Source organism: Cupressus sempervirens, chromosome 5 (genome assembly GCF_028749045.1).
Source record: "Cupressus sempervirens isolate cs-2001-9-10 chromosome 5, ASM2874904v1, whole genome shotgun sequence".
NCBI classification, from domain to species: Eukaryota; Viridiplantae; Streptophyta; class Pinopsida; order Cupressales; family Cupressaceae; genus Cupressus; species Cupressus sempervirens.
In genome coordinates, this window is record NC_143122.1 from 96,473,460 (window position 1) to 96,485,220 (window position 11,761).

The 11,761-nt window shown below is 35.1% G+C and overlaps 2 pseudogenes; both read left to right on the forward strand.

Annotated features, from left to right (window-relative positions):
* The first annotated feature begins 1,190 nt into the window (after nt 1–1,190).
* LOC149554741 (isoleucine--tRNA ligase, chloroplastic/mitochondrial-like) lies at nt 1,191–1,796 on the forward strand (annotated as a pseudogene).
* A 71-nt stretch (nt 1,797–1,867) lies between these two features.
* Nucleotides 1,868–5,325, forward strand: LOC149554742 (isoleucine--tRNA ligase, chloroplastic/mitochondrial pseudogene; annotated as a pseudogene).
* Nucleotides 5,326–11,761: the final 6,436 nt, after the last annotated feature.

Here is an 11,761-nt window from a genome sequence, read left to right on the forward strand (position 1 = left end):
AAATTTTGACCTAGGTTGGTCAAAATTTGAACCAACCAATTGGTCAAAGTTTTTCTCATCAAAATTTTGACCAACTTACTTGTTGGTCAAAATTTTGACCAATCCATTGGTTGAAAACTTTCCAAAGCCTTGGTGTAATTTCTACCAGCCATTTGTCAAAATTTTGACCAATGCTTGGTTAAAAACTACTAGACAGTAGTTGAAATTTTGACTGATGCTTGGCCAAAAACTTCCAGGCATTGGTCAAAATTTTGACCAATGCTTGGCTAAAAACTTCCAGGAATTGGTCAAAATTTTGACTAATGCTTGGTAGAAAACTTCTAGGCATTGGTCGAAAACTTCCAAGCATTGGTAAAAATTTTGACCAATGCTTGGTTGAAAACTTCCAGGCATTAGTCAAAATTTCAACCAATGCTTGGTCAAAAACTTCCAAGCATTGGTCAAAGTTTTGACTAATGCTTGGTCGAAATTGTTTTTGAGGCATTCTATAAAATAGTTCACATGCCTTGCCTATGATTTGACATTTTGCATGCATTTGCACTCTCTCATCCTGATGATGGATTATAGAGAGTGATATGAAATGATGATGCTAAAAAACACACACAATCAAATCCAAAATGAACTTGCATTACAAATAGATTGTAGAAATCTGATATTGTTAATTTTGCATGCATGTCTACTAGGACAATCACAACTTAAACATATATATAATATATTTTATGAGATTATATATGTGTTTAAGTTGTGATTGTCCTAGTAGACATGCATGCAAAATTAACAATATCAGATTTCCACAATCCATTTGTAATGCAAGTTCATTTTGGATTTCATTGTGGGTTTTTTAGCACCATCATTTTAGATCACTCTCTGTAATCCATCATCAGGATGAGAGAGTGCAAGATGCATGCAAAATGTCAAATCATAGGTAAGGCATGTGAACTATTTTATAGAATGCCTTAAAGAAATGTGGTCTCTTTGCAAGCCATGATTACAGGATACACAAAAAATGGATTAAGAACTCCTCCTCCCTACTGATTAACTTGCACCACAGACCGACAGTCTTCATTTTTGTTGTGGGCTCCTATCCCCTATGTGAGTGTTGATGTAGAAGCCAAAGTGGAAAAATAAGTGAAAGCATGTTGAATAAGGTTTCTAATCTCAACTTGGTCAACATTGTTTATTTAAGGGCTATGGACTAGGCAATTCTTCAATGTCCAATTAGGGGTAGTATTTCATCCTCTTTAACTGTTACATGTATAATCCTAGGAAGAAATAGGTTGTTGGATGCTTCTTCTAGCCTTGCACTTTCTTCTTTGTAGGTTTTTCTTAAACACAACTCTACATCCATCCCTAGTTTTAAGCGATTTGGCAATGCATCTATTTGTTGCAAAAATAATACCCATTTCTTGTTTTAGTTTCTGATAGGTCTTTCTCAAGTCTTTCATTTGGAGAGAAGGTTTTCATCATGGAAGAAACACATAAAATATCTCAAGGCAAAATTGAAGATGAAAATGATTACAAGCATACGGTTGACTTACCTCAGACAAGTTTCACCCTCAGAGCCAATTCAATAGTACATGAACTAGAAATATAGAAGCTCTGGGATGAGAAATAGATATTAAATAGGGTTGCAAATAAGAACATGGGAGATATTTTTACTCTTCATGATGGTCCCCCTTATGCCAATGAAAATTTGCATATGGCATGCGTTGAACATGATACTGAAAGATTTTATCAACAGATACAAGTTTCTTGAAGGGTATAAGGTGCATCATGTGCCTGGTCCCCCTATTTGACACTTGCTCCAACATATATATGAAGCTACATAGATTGAAGTATTTGGGAAAATTGGAGTCCCTCATCTAGCATGGCTTTGGCTGAGGCTGAGTTGGAGTATCTAGAGGGACACATATCAAGAAGTGTTTATGTTATGTTCAAAATGGTTAATGTAGCAGAAACAACTCTTGATTTTCTCAAATATAGAAGTTGTGGGATGAGAAATAGATATTAAATAGGGTTGCAAACAAGAACACGGGGGATATTTTTACTCTTCATGATTGTCCCCCTTATGTCAATGGAAATTTGCATATGGCATGCGTTGAATAGGATACTGAAAGATTTTATCAACAGATAGAAGCTGCTTGAAGGGTATAAGGTGCATCATGTGCCTGGTCCCCCTATTTGACACTTGATCTAGAGTATATATGAAGCTGCATAGATTGAAGTATTTGGGAAAATTGGAGTCCCTCATCTAGCATGGCTTTGGCTGAGGCTAAGTTGGAGTATCTAGAGGGACACAAATCAAGAAGTGTTTATGTTATTTTCAAAATGGTTAACGTAGCAGACACAACTCCTGATTTTCTCAAAGGACTTCTACCCAGTTTGGTTTGCCTATCTGGATTACAAGACTATGGACAATTCCTACAAATGTTGCTGTTGCAGTCAATGGTCAACTTCTTTTCCCTTTCAACTAGCCCAAATGGCATTATCAATGACTTTAAACCAAGGCTACCAATTAAATTCAAGTGATTCATCAATTTGGACAAATTTTATTCTCTCCTCTCTTGTTTCAGGACTACTTGCTGGTTGCATTAGTCAAGTTTCTCATCTCTTCAGTATCCACCTACAATTTGCCTCTCATGTAATAGGAACTTGTCTTGTGGTTTCAAATGTTTTTTTAAAATATTTTATTTCATGCTAGTCAAATTAGTAGCAATGTAGCACAACTTCTATCTACATTAAAATTATCCTCCAATATTTAAGTTTGATTCACCTATTGAAAAGCCAATACAAGTGTTTTCTTCCTTTCTTCTCTTATTTTGGAATATTTTAACATTTCTTCACTACTGTTTCATGATACTCCTTGGAAGAATTCTTGGAATGCAATTCTAAATGAAACTACCAACATTTAATGTCAATATGCTAATTTAAAATCTAAGTAATGAAATGATTGTTTGGGTATTAACAAACACACAAATTGCTTTTCTATTTACCCTTTCAGATCTTGGATGGTCAATTGTACTCTTCCTTAGAAAAATCTGTTAACCGAGTTTTGCTCTAAGGTTTTTCCCTTCTTGCTTATGTTCTTCCTTAATGGAGTAAGCCTACAAACATACTTCATCAAGGATAACACACTACCCTCTATATCAACACATTATTGCAACCAACAAGCTCTCAGAAACTTAGCAGGTTGAAATGGCCTATTTTTCATATATAAATTTTTTTTATTACGTTATTTTCAAAATATCTTGAAATACTATTCCTATTTAGGGTTGTCAACCTTTGTTGTCATCTGTAGCCAACAAGGTATAACTCAAATTTCAAATGAATAAATTTGAAAGCCTCTAATAATGGTTTAATGTCCTTTCCTAATTAATGGTTTCATAAAATAAATTCATTGGTTTTAACTAATCTAGCTAATGTGTGGACTCAAGGTCTGAAGAGTTTAGTATGGTGAATTGGAACCTATGAAATATTTTTTAAAGTGACAACTACTGCATCAAACACTAGTTCCATGTGCTAATTTTCATTTCTCATTTGAGGATTTTTTTTTGTAATTGGAAACTATTTACCTCTTAATGTATGATTTTCCAACTTCTCGCATTATGTATTCTTAAACACAATATCGAATAGTTTGACATTATTTTTGGTGCTATTAAGTGTGACATTTCTTTATCCAAATTATAGTGTAGTGATTAGTTTTCTCATTTTAAGTTTTGTAGTTTAAATGAATTGGATTGAACAAGAGGCATTTGAAGGTCATAGAAAGTTGGCCATGACATCTCAATGGAAGGTTTGTGGGTCCATAGGAAGCAGAGGAAGCTATCAAGAAGTTGATCAAGAGGAACTTCCTTTTCCTATATCTTAGTTTGAAAATTGGGCCCAATGTTGAACTGTTGGGGGTCAAAAAGTTTGATAATGGAGTAAATAAGAGCCTAGTGCAACCTAGTGGCCCTGAAGGATTCCGCCAACTTCCTAGCATTCACCCTATTGATCCTATTACAATGTCCATATCTATTGTTTAAGAATTTTCACTCAATGATTGTGATTCAAGGTTTGCACCAGATTGACAGTGACAATTTGACAAAAAATGGAGAGATGGACAAAGTGTTTACTCCACATCTTGTCATGCCAACTAAAACCTATCCAAACTAGTGGCTGAGGGAATGTGTTGATTTCTGGCATAAAATCACTAAAAAGAAAATACAAAATTTTACTAGTGGCTAAGGGAATGTGCTAATTTCTGGCTTAACATGACCAGAAAAAAATTCAAAATTTTATCAATGATCTTGATCAGAGAATATATGATAAATGGGCCAAGAAAAAAAAATGTTACTAACCTATTCTGTGTGCACACCTTTTTGGAAAATTTTTGCTTGCATGCTACCATATGCTCTGTCCACTTTCGATACCTTCCACTTTACATACTTTGGTGCTGATGCTTTTGTTTTGATACAAATCTGTTTCAATCTTAAGTACTTTGATATGTGTTTTTTGGAGACTTTCTTTTGTTCTACTGGCTCTTAGCTACTCAAGTGAACCATTTTCATACACTTCATCAAATATTAAACAACAATTGCTATTTTCTATCACACCATTTGTATATTTAGTTCAGATTTCTTCATAAGAAAATCCATATATTTTAGTGGGTGTTTCTTTTATGCAATGGTCTAGGTAAGAACAAAATCATATGTAGATACTGCTACAGAAGGTGTTAAAAATCCTATTTTTGAAAGTAGCCAACATATTGTTGTTGCAGCAGATTTAGTTAGTACTCTACAATTGAAGTGGGGGGTACTTGAGCTTGATGTGTTGGGAACATTTTGTGGTTCGGATCTTGAAAATTGAAGTTATATCCATCCCTTATAAAATAGGGAATTCCCTATTGTTGTGGGTGGAGATTACATAATGACAAAATCTAGAACAGGGCTGGTTCATACTGCCCCAGGCCATGGCCAAGAAGATTTTTTGATTGACATGAAATATAAGCTTCCAGTATCATTTCTTGTAGATAATAATGGCAAGTTTACTAAAGAAAGTGGGGAGTTTTTTGGTTTGGATGTCTTGGGTGATGAAAATACGACAATTGTCAAGAGCTTAGATGCACACTCATGTCTTATCATGGAAGAAGCATACCAAAATTAATATCCTTATGATTGGGGGACAAAAAAGCCTACAATATTTAGAACAATAGAACAATGGTTTGAATTTGTTGAGGGATTCATGCAAGTTGTTTTGGATGCTATTAATAATGTGAAATGGGTTCCTCCATAGGCTGAGAGCTAGATAACATCCATGACAGTTAGTCGATCTCTTGAACTATAGCAATGCATCTATTTGCTGCAAAAAACAATTGTACCCTAATAGAACCAAAATATTTACAACACCTTAGAGTCACAAGGAAAAACAAATGCTAACATGAGAATTGGTAACAATCATCAATGCATTTAGCATTGAGATTAAATATATTTAAAATGCACAGAATTAATTTCAACTTACTTGAATACATTTCTGAATTGCCTCATGCTGGTTGTTTGCTACACTCTCCTGGATCAGGTAATTTTTGTTCTATAGAATAATAATATGCTGAAGACACATTATTTCTACAATAGCAAGGTGCTTTGAAGTTTGGGGCTAAGGAAAAATCTCATTACTTGCAATCAAAAGCAATGCACTGTCCATAATAGTAGCACCATTTAGCATGGTAGCCATAAGAATATAATGAACCTACAATAAAGTAATTCAAAAGATGTAAATCAATTCATTATTGAAAAAGAATCATTTATTATCTAAGTTGAAAAACTATAATTGACTAAAAATAATGACATCATAAAAGCTTCATGTGTGCATTTTCAAATCTAGGGACATCACACAAAGGACTGTCTTCCTTTCCACTACCATATGCCCTGCAATGTGAATTGACTAATGTTAGTTATTTACCATGCTCCAAACCAAAGAGAAAAACATCATTCCACTTTCATAAACCTTTCAATCGTCCATTATGAATAAGAAATAGTACTTATCCAAACCATCCTTTTTCACAATGTCCTCTATACATATGCATGAGAGCCTAAAGATTTAGCAAATTTAAGATAGAACCCAAGTAGGAAACAATTACTTATTGGAACAAAAGGATGTGTCAAGTTTAACATACAGTTGACTTACCTCAAACAAGCTTCACCCTCAGAGCCAATTGAAGATGAAGATGATAATTTCTATTTCATACAAAATTAGGAGAACAACTAAAAAAACATTAATAATAAAGGAAATAAGGTATGTTAGTTTGAGATTCACTTCGTTTTGAGAATACTTTAATATTCTCTACTTAACGAGGCTAACTATGTGAAGGTGGAAGCTCATCTGGCCTCACCCCCTCCCACTAACATCAATCTAAATTCCCCATTAACATCTAATTACATACTTCATTCATTTCATTAATCCATTTATGAACTATAACATTCAATCAATACAATGACATAACATTCATTAATATGATATAAAATTCATTAATATGCAACACTGATCAAGACTTTATATTATATTATTAGAAGATTTTACAAAAGCTTTTCTTTGTTCAACTACAGGCACCAGGGGAAAAAGAACAGGGCAAAGAAAACCCCTGGTATAGCCCAAGATCGGAGTCCTGTATACATTATAGATGACCTTTATAAGGGTCTTTAAGAAGGCATACCTCCTTTTATACAAGGGGAGGATTTCTGATAGAAGAACCTCCAAAAAAAAATAGAAGGTTGGATCAAAATTTGTCTTAGCCAAATTCCCTTCCCAACATATTGGGGATTACAAATAACAACAGCTGAGAGGGTTACAAATATTAATGTTGGAGGAAATTGGAGCAACAAAATTTTGAGATCTTTGGTCTGATTAAAGAAATGGTCGACATTGGAGGTAAATGTTGCAAGCCTTGAATAACTTGCAATAAAAAAAAATATTCCATGGCAATGAAAAGAAGGGGGGTAAGGGGTTAAGAGGTCTTACCCCGCTAAAACAAATATCTGACAAGTCACCTGTTCTCAAAATAGGAATCCGTAAAACTATTTAGCACCTTACACTTCTCGCTTTGGTCACAAATAGAAATATACATATATAGAGGACATCGTATGAATGATTCAGATCTACATATGTATACATATATAGGTATATATACTTATGGGAGATAGTTTGTATATATATATATATATATATATATATATATATATATATATATATAGACATACATACATACATATATACATATATGGAAATATACATTTAAACATATATATCTACATAAATACAATTGTAAATACATATATACATATACATATATATATATATACATACATATACATATGTATAGATACATATACATATGTATACATACATATACATATGTATACATACATATACATATGTATACATACATATACATATGTATACATACATATACATATGTATACATACATATACATATGTATACATACATATACATATGTATACATACATATACATATGTATACATACATATACATATGTATACATACATATACATATGTATACATACATATATATATATATATATATATATATATATATATATATATATATATATACATACACACACACACACACACACACACACACACACACACACACACACACACACACACACAGAGATATACACATATATAAATCTCTACACACACACACATACATATATTAGAGATTAACTTGCACCAGTGATTAACAGTGGTAGACAATAGAAAAGAAGGAACAACAATTTATTATTCTCCTTAGCATTGCAGAGATGTAAAACAATGAGTTCAATATCAAGTGTTGCCAAATTAATGGACAGTCATATGCTGAGTCATTTCTAATCAGCATAAATCAACATAGAAGCTATACGAAAGTACGAAGGAACAAGCATACAGTTGACTTACCTCAACTAAGCTTCACCCTTAGAGCCAATTCAACAACACTTGAACCAGAAATATAGAAGTTGTGTGATGAGAAACATATATTAAATAGGTTTCCAAACAAGAACATGGGGGATATTTTTACTCTTCATGATGGTCCCCCTCATGCCAATGGAGATTTTGATATTGGGCATGCCTTGAACAAGATTTTCAAAGATTTTATCAACATATATATGTTGCTTAAAGGGTATAAGGTGCACTATGTGCTTGGTTTGGATTGCCATGGGCTGCCCATTAAGCTCAAAGTTCCACAATCCATAGACCAAGAGGCAAAGAAAGAGCTCATGTAGTGCCTCTCCCATTTGACTTTTGTAAGTCGTCCTAATGGATGCAACCTTGCTGATCTTTTGTTGTGATGGGATCATGATTGTGACCCTGAGTGGTCTACACCGTTGAGGTGTTTGGATTTATGTTTCTTTATCAGTTGCTTTGTTTATGCTTTTGTTTGATCTTTGAGATTATGATGTGATTCTTGGTTCACTGAGGTTTGTGCCAGTGGTTACCAGGATCGATGTGGTATCATGAGGTTGTTCCGTGATTACCTTGAGATGTGTGCAGAGATTGCACTATGTTCTTTTACCATGCTACACTGGACTAGGTTCCTGTAGTAGTGGTTAGTCATGTTTTTTACTGTGTTTGCTTATGTGTTTTAAATGCCTTTTTATGCAGAGTAATCAATCATTATTAAATGTGTAAGTAATTAGAATGAATTGTCCATGTTGATTTATTGGGTTATGTGCTGAGGCATTTACCTTGTTATATTTCTGATTAGAGAGATATTTGTTACTCATGTTATGTTTACATTTGAGAGGACCCGAGGGTCAGATGCTACACTTTGATTCCAGTATCATGGATTTTAGACTACTATGCTGTTCAATTAATCATATTGCATGATGATGCCATTTTGAGATGACAGTGTGTTTTGTGATGTTATCTGGTATTTGGACATATCTCTTATTATGTTGTGTGATGAATTTAATGCTATGGTTATTTACTTCATTCCTGCGTTGTTATGCTTTATGCGAACGTGAGTGATGTAAATAGATTATTTTAATATAATTAAATAAATGGTTAAATTAGGTGATTTAATGCATTTATTGCTTCGGCTATATTATTATATGCAATTGCACTTGATCGTGTTGTTTAGTGTGCAGGATTTATATCCCTGGCAGTGGCACATGGAGTTAGTGATTCAGCCGTTCATATTTTACCAATGTCGTCCTTATATGGTCGATGTATCCTTTATTAAAATGTTTAATTTAAACCTTTCGGTGATTATTAAATCCGAACTCATTTGCATTATGTGATTAGACCAGTAAGCGTGTCTGTGCATTTAGAGGTTTTCATTTTCGCGAAAGTTGTTAAGGTGATTTTTGTGTTTTTGGGTTTTTGGGCTTTTAATTGATTTATTTTAATTTCTGGCAGCTTTTCCATAGATGAATTCCTATTTATAGGAATAGCCTGTTTTCATTTGGGTCGATTCGGGGTTTAACTAGATTGGCTGGTTAAATTTCCTAATCGATTATTCACCCGAAAAGTGAATAAATATCCAAAGAGGAATTTAATTCCTCACTTCTCACTTTTGAATTGGAAAGTTTGAGAGTAAAACCCAAAATCCTGTTCATGAGGATTTACTGTTTTGTTCGTTGTGGGAGCTACGGGCATGGGATCGTCGCGAGGTTGAGCTCGTTAGATTCAGCTCGGGGAAACCTTGGATTGCTGCAATTTTCAGCTACTTCTGCAAGATATTTATTTTATGGTTCAGATTCCCATTTTGCCCTTTTGGCTGTGAGGTAGGGCTTTCCCGTTTTATTGTTTCTGCTCCGTTTCAGCTTCTGTTTTTGGTAGCCGTTTGTTTGGAGGCTGAGAATTAGTGTTCCCCTCCATTTTTGTATGTTAGTTCTACCCGGTTGGGCAGGTATGAACATTTCCCTATTTTTTGGGATGAGGGTTTGGGATTTTGCACCATTATGCTGGCCGTTTTTTTCATACGGTGTCCGATTTTAGTTATTTTTGGATTTTTGGGGTTTTTGAACCCAAAGGCCAAATGGGTTTTAATTTTGAAGTTTTTCAAATTTTTGGGGTTTTTACCTCGTTTTGCGTGCCACCCTATTTTCTCAAGTTTTCTTGGCACAATGTGGGTTGTGGACCTTGGTGATCTATTTGGATATCAGTCAGACCACTTTTGCACTGTTATGTTGCATTGGGATGCATGTTGCATCCGTACTCTCGACGTTGTGTTCGGTTGAGTGATTTTATACCTGGTGTTATGATTTCCTTTAGACCTTTGCTTTTGTTTCGTGAATGCTAGGATTCGTGTAGAATCCATACTCTCGAATTGAGGCCGATTGAGTGAGTTCATGATGTTTGGTCTTGTTACATCATTGGGATTCGTGTAGAATCCATACTCTTAGATTGAGGCCGATTGAGTGAGTTCATGATGTTTGGTCTTGTTACATCATTGGGATTCGTGTAGAATCCATACTCTTAGATTGAGGCCGATTGAGTGAGTTCATGATGTTTGGTCTTGTTACATCATTGGGATTCGTGTAGAATCCATACTCTCGGATTGAGGCTGGTTGAGTGATTTTATGATGTATGGTTTTTTTGGCTTTGGGATTCATGTAGAATCCGTCCTTCCCGTGTTGCTTTCAGTTGGGTGTTTTCTTTGCATTGTGTTCTCATTCCTGTCCTTGTGTTATGATCTTCGTGATGGTAGTGCGCCACACACGAGTACGTACGCGTACATTTGTTGGGTGACTTGCGAGGCCCGATCTTCCGTGGATTTGCCGGAAGTTATGATCATTGGGGTTGGGATGGGAGTATGCATGCCCATGGGCACTTGTTGTAGGATGAGCATGGGTAGGGTAGGGTAGCATATGGAGGGGGCTTCTATCCTGTAACCTGGTGACTACTTCCCAGTTGGCAGAGGAAGTTTTATATAAGTGATAATTAAATTAAAACTTTGGGTGGTAATAAATACAAGATAATTAAAATGTGTGGGTTGTGCGCCTTCCGTCGTGAAGAGTAGCTGCCCTAGGTTGTGCGCCTTCTATTGAGAAGAGTAGCTATCTATACTAGCTTGGGCTTGTCGATGCCAAGCGACTCTCCATGATGTCAGTCCCTACATAGCAGCCTTTTGAGTGTCTGACCAGGACATGTACTCCTTGCATTGTCTTAGGTTCTTGGTTCAGCCATCATACTGTCTGGCGTGAGTGTTAGTCTTGGATGTTGTGCTTTATGTGTGTTTGTGGTTGGATCATTATCTCCATCAGTACGGCGAGTGTGGACCTACGGGTGCCACGTGGTTGGGAGGCATAGCTACCTTCACCACTACTAGGGATCGGTGTACAGAGACTATCTTTGTCCTAGTGTGACCGTTGCTGGATGTTTTCACTTGGTACTTCGGGTTTCGGAGTATGCTTTCTTGTGATTTATGCTTTCATTGGAATGCTTGGATATCATGTTTAGATGATGTTAGTTTATTTGATGCATTCCCTTATTATGATGTTTAGCATATGATTAGATGCTGTGAATTGTTGTATTAAGCATATCTGTTACTTATTGATGTTTAGCATATGATTAGATGCTGTGAATTATTGTATTAAGCATATCTATTGCTTATTGTTGTTTAGCATGTGATAGGTGATGTTATCTACTGTAGGATTATCTTATGCTTTACTACTAGCATGCTAGGTTTCCTTATGCTTATATTGTTGCATGTTTTTAGTAGTGACGTCCCTATTACGACAGTACCGACGATTTGGTCGGTGGCTTGGGATGTTACG